At 29.3% G+C, this 5,912-nt stretch overlaps 1 pseudogene; it reads right to left on the bottom strand.

Moving 5' to 3' along the window:
* Positions 1–2,276: 2,276 nt before the first annotated feature.
* On the bottom strand, positions 2,277–3,990 carry LOC147907184 (uncharacterized; annotated as a pseudogene).
* Positions 3,991–5,912: the final 1,922 nt, after the last annotated feature.

Here is a 5,912-nt window from a genome sequence, read left to right as displayed (position 1 = left end):
TAGTAAAAAATTCAAACTAAAACTACTTCTTTGTTTAAATGCAAAAAAATGGAATTATGAGTTAAAGTTTTTATAATTACGTCATATGAAGTCAAATGATTGATGTACCTTAGTCAAAGTTGAATGTCCTGAAGTACATCTATGGATACATATAAAAAATAAATTAATTATAAGAAAATTCAATTTAATAACAGATTCTATGAAAAGATTATATTCAAATAGATCAAACAGTAAAAATGCTTCGTGTCAGACTAATTCCAAATTTAAAACTAGTGTCTTAGTATCTTAGTAGTAAAATAAGTAGAAGAGAGAGAGAGAGAGAGAGAGAGAGAGAGAGAGAGAGAGAGATAATATGAATTTTACGATGAAAATAAATTCATCAGATGGAATGCTCGTTTTCTTTTCAATATAATAATTCTAATCCTGATTTTTATACTTTGTATTGCAATAAAGCGTTGTGTGTCTCCCTACAAGTGATACAGTCTTCATACAGTGCAAGATAGTGATTATGTTATCCTTGTCGAATAATAAGGGTGTAATGATATACTGTGTCACACCATGTATTTACTCAAGATTTGGTCTGAAAATCCTTTCTGATCTTTTGTAGCAGAAAACAATAAGGAACAAGGCTAACAGGCGCCACTGCGAATTATAAATTTTTATATATGCACATATTTGTATATGTAAATGTTATTTTATAACTACGCATATATTGTAAATACAAAAAAATATTCTGTGAACAAATTAATATTTCTTGTAATAAATTAATAGTAGCAATATGATATCTAATATTAATATTTTCGAACAATTAAGTACGATAGCGTATAATCGAACTTTAAAGGAAATTATAATTATAGAGTATTAAATGTTTATTTTAAAAGAATAAATGTTCCAGATCGTTCTACAGCAAATAAATTACTTTTTCATGGCCATGATCTCCTTCGAATATATTAAAATATTAATGTATTAAAATATTGATATTTTAAATATCCTTTATTTATCTTTACAAAAAACTTAATGATTTTGTATATATACAAATTAATAAAACATCGTAAAAGAATTTATATAATTAACATGACTATTGATTTATTAATTTTTTAGTCGAATTAAAGTTTCTATCAGACAGATTAAATATCAATTGTTATAATTAGTCATTTAACAGATTACAAATCTACATATTTACGTAATCAGTATTTGTAGTAATAATTATTTATTATATACGGCTATATTAATAAAATTAAAGAGAGACCATATTATACACTAGCACTTTTTTAGAAATTTATAAATGAAAGCGCAATATATTGTAAAAAACGTTTTCTTCAATGAATAATTTTGTAACAAATAACGAATTGAAAACGTGAAAATTAATTAACTTTACTCTCCCAGACAGCACAAAATATTTATAAAATATTTTATAAATACTCTGTACTGGCTGGACTAGTCGAATAACTCTTAATAAATATCTCGTACGATATATAGGCATCATCTTTAAAAATTAGACGTTTATGTGTATTGAATATCATTTTACACGAATAAAAAAAGCACTTTCACTTTTCTTATATATTTTATATTATGTATAATATTTCTTTAGATAAAAACACATTAGATATTACATTGATATTAAGAAAAGAAAAACGATTTAAATGTTTTACTAAATGCATATGAAAATTTTTTACTAAATATATATAGTATCAAATATATATATATATATATATATATATTTGTGTATTTCTCACATATACTTTTAATATTGTATTTGTAGTTAATATTTTATATACTTTATTTTCATCTGTTTATTACCTGTATATATTTTAAAAAATATTACAAAATAAAAACTATCTGATATGAACCTCTTGCAATCACTCTCTCAGTTTAAATTGCGATCTAATTTGCAATATTACTATTTTATAATACATGTCTAATTTAATTTAAATAATTAATTTATAAGCAAAATAATTAATAATAAAATAAAATCGCAATCATAAACTATATCTTTGTGAACCATAATATGTATATAACATTAATATCATTTTAGTATTCTCATAATAATTCAGTAATAAGCAGAATATTGTCCCCATTACCTCTTCCCAAGCAACTCAGGATGTCATTGGCTACTATAGAAAAACTAGATTATTACTTAATTACACAAAGAATACGTACACAAGATTTATATGTTCATATATGTGTACACACACACACACACACACACACACAAATATATATATATATATATATATGTATACACATACATGCATATACGGATATATATTTTATTATTATTGAAACAATAGCTCAAATCTATGACATTCTTTCCGAGCTGCTTTCTATGCCTCGATGATATGTGATTCCCAAATTGACACATTTCTTGCCGCTCTACTATCGATTATTTTTGGAGCCAAGCAGTCCTTGTAAAATCGTTTCAGCAATGGTAACATTTTTGTTTTCCAAAACTTATCATTACGCTCAACAATCCTGTACTTTAATCTAAAGAGCGTCCATACAGCAAAAACACAATACTTTCTTTCTGTTATTTGAAGCTGCTCTTGTATCTGAAAATAGTACGCGTGTCTTCGATTCATACGAGTGTCATCCATTTTATCAAATATTTTATGAATATCTGCAATCTTATTGAGCATCAATAGGAGACATTTGCCACATAAGAACAGTTAATCTCTACAATAATATCAACTCCGATAATTCCGTCGGGCGTTGCAGCAAGATATGGGAATTCTACATCAATAAATAATTTACAATCATTTATTTCTATTCCCAATTCTACCTGCAATTGCTGTCGTGTCACAATCTCTTTTTCTTTTCCCACTCAACAGTTGCGTTTGTCAGACGAAGAGGGTAAAAATTACAATACTTTTACAAGATTTTAGCATGTAGTTTCTCTTCTACTACAAACTTTTCCAAAATTTGAAGCAGTGAGAAGTTTTCGCCGTATGTTGTGCCACTGCGGATTTTCATGCTGATCTCGCGTAACACATTCCAATACAGCGCGATCGCGTTGTTGTTCTTTTTACTTTAACTTTTTATCTAACTTAATTAACTTTTCGTAAAGATTAGATTTCAACTGTTCGCACATATGGCCTTTTTTATCAGGCCGTTCTGCATTTGTCCGTCAATCTTTATCGGACGTAAATGTTTCAACAAAATATTTTGATATACGAACAGAGAGATCTAATTCTTTTACCGTGCGAACATGTTCATAAGCTTCATTTTTTTCATATTTCAACGTTTGATTATTTGTGTACGTGCTGGTGGTTCCTTACCTATAATATGACAAGCAGAACTCAATGCTTGCAAAGTTTTATTTATTTGTACTACAGATGCTTTTACACGCGTCTCATAAGAACCTCTCCTCACAAAATGAATATGTTTGTCACCAATGCCATAATTTTACTAATAATTTTACTAATAATTCCATTGCAATTTTCCACGGAATTATTAGTAAATTGATATAATAAACTATCAGCATTCTCTATAATACGTTCAATTTCAATTTTTAAAAATAATCCTGCCTTTGGGGCATAAGATTTTCCTCATATTCTTTTCGTTCTCCTGTACAAAAATATTGAAGGGAAGTGCAATCTTTATGCTCACCAAATACATGACTAGGTATATTTTGTAAATCTTTAATTAATTTTGCAATTTTATCTTACCAAGATACTTCGCTGTTTTACGGCGAAATGAGACGGCTTTTACGACAGCGTTCCGAATTTTCATCACGCTGTTCGTTACGACTTTTTCAAATTTTGAATATTTCTGCCACCACTATTTCCTGCTTCACGTATTTTATTACAAAGATTACGAAGAAGATGATTCGTACATTTAATTTTTTCCACAATAACATTTGGATACGGTGAAAAATCTCTTAATTTTTTAGCAACTATTATTACTATCTCCATTACCAATATATTTACTATAGATTAATTCATGCATTTCTAAACTACATCGGAAACCTTCAAAAATTATATCGTTTTTCATACTGGTAGAACTTTGATTGTTTTCCCCAGTTTTTAAAGCATCTATGTTCTTTTGGTATTGAAGATATTTAGTTGGCGTGCACAAACCACACAATATTTATTTCTTACACCGACAAATAAAACTTTTTGATAATAATATCCCGTAATAATAACTGCACCGGATAGAGAATCATAACTAGCACTACGATAGGATCTCTTCATCCACGAGTCATCTGTTATTATGGTATATGCGGAATGCCGTCTATTACATCTCCCCTTTCAATTGCCAAACGCGTTTCCACTTCGCCAGCTACGCGCATTTTTTCTTCTGTAGCGGCGGCAAAAGTTTCCGACATTTCATTATGATAATTAATGTACGTTTTATTACTCATGCATGAAATATCTATAGCAGCAAGAAGTTCTTCAAGCTGCTTATAACTAATCCCTGTCAATATACGATAATACCACATACTTCTATTGATATCCAATATTTTGTCGTCCATCGATTCACTCCAAAAATTATCTTGGAAATGACATATTCGACATTTGACCAAATACTGAGTTTTGAGACTATGGATGATGCTTCATTTTCGTTATTACAAGATCATAAAACGACATTCGCCAATCCAGTGAGTAGATATTTTTTGCAATTCAGTAAAAATATATCCTAGATCGATAATGCATCGTTCATTAATCTTTATAAAATGTAAACGACTTGCATCGATATTTCCATCTACATGCAAGTTTTCTCGATTTCATCATCTTCATTATTCATTATATCATATTCGTTATCTACATTATCTATATTATCTAAATTATCTACATTATCCACATTATCTACATTATCTACATTATCTACATTATTTATAATATTTGATTCGATTATCATATTGATTTATCGTCATTTCCAACTCTGTTTCGACCGCAATGTTGACCGTATCGTTAGCTAATTCATTTCTGATCGTACTCGCATATACATATGTGTTGTTCGTTGAATTATTGCTACAAAATTCAAAAACGTCTGATATAGAACCGACAAAATTGTTATTGAAAATTTCAGAGACAGTTTCTATCTGTGGATGTACAATATATCGCCGTACATTTTTATCGGAAAATGTATTAGATAACAATTTCCATTGCGGTATTGACACATCATTTCTTTTATCAGCACACATGCACATGATTCATGCAATAAAATTCCCGATCATGTATCACATGATTGTGATACATGATCGGGAATTTTTCTTTAACATTCTGAAACATTTCTTTAACACTCTGCAAACACAAGATAAGATATTGCATTTTAATAGAGATTTTAATAAATTTTCAAACGTTACGCATTCTCTTTTTAATAGAAATACGTTTTGTAGTTAACAATCTATTTTTCCCCATAATTACAATTCAATAATATATGCAAATTTATACATATATATTTCCGGACTTCGAACTATACGATTCACTGCGTTTGCCGGGACTCGCTTAAAAAAGTGCGGAGAACTTTATCTTCACTTGTCAAGTTTAAGACACAGCTGTATTGCAAAGTGTATAAGAGTGCAAACGTAGCAAACACAGTGCGATTCAATATGGCAGAATGTCATCAATAAAGTACGGTAAGATAAAAATTATGATTGATATGAAACGCGCGCGCGCACACACACACACGCGCACGCACGCATACACGCACACCCTCTCTCTCTCTCTCTCTCTCTCTCTCTCTCTCTCTCTCTCTCTCTCTTTCTCTCTCTCTCTCTCTCTCTCTCTCTCTCTCTCTCTCTCGCATACACGCACGTACGCACGCACACGCACACGCACACACACAAACACACTCACATTTTTTAATAAAAAATAAATATTAATATTAAAATAATAATAGAATTATTCTCTCTTTCTCTTATGGTTTTTTCCTTAATTTTGATATAAAAATATAAATAAATATATTATATA

This window comes from Acromyrmex echinatior, chromosome 15 (assembly GCF_024713525.1).
Source record: "Acromyrmex echinatior isolate Ae372 chromosome 15, ASM2471352v2, whole genome shotgun sequence".
Classification (NCBI taxonomy): domain Eukaryota; kingdom Metazoa; phylum Arthropoda; class Insecta; order Hymenoptera; family Formicidae; genus Acromyrmex; species Acromyrmex echinatior.
This window is presented reverse-complemented; position numbering and strand designations above follow the sequence as displayed.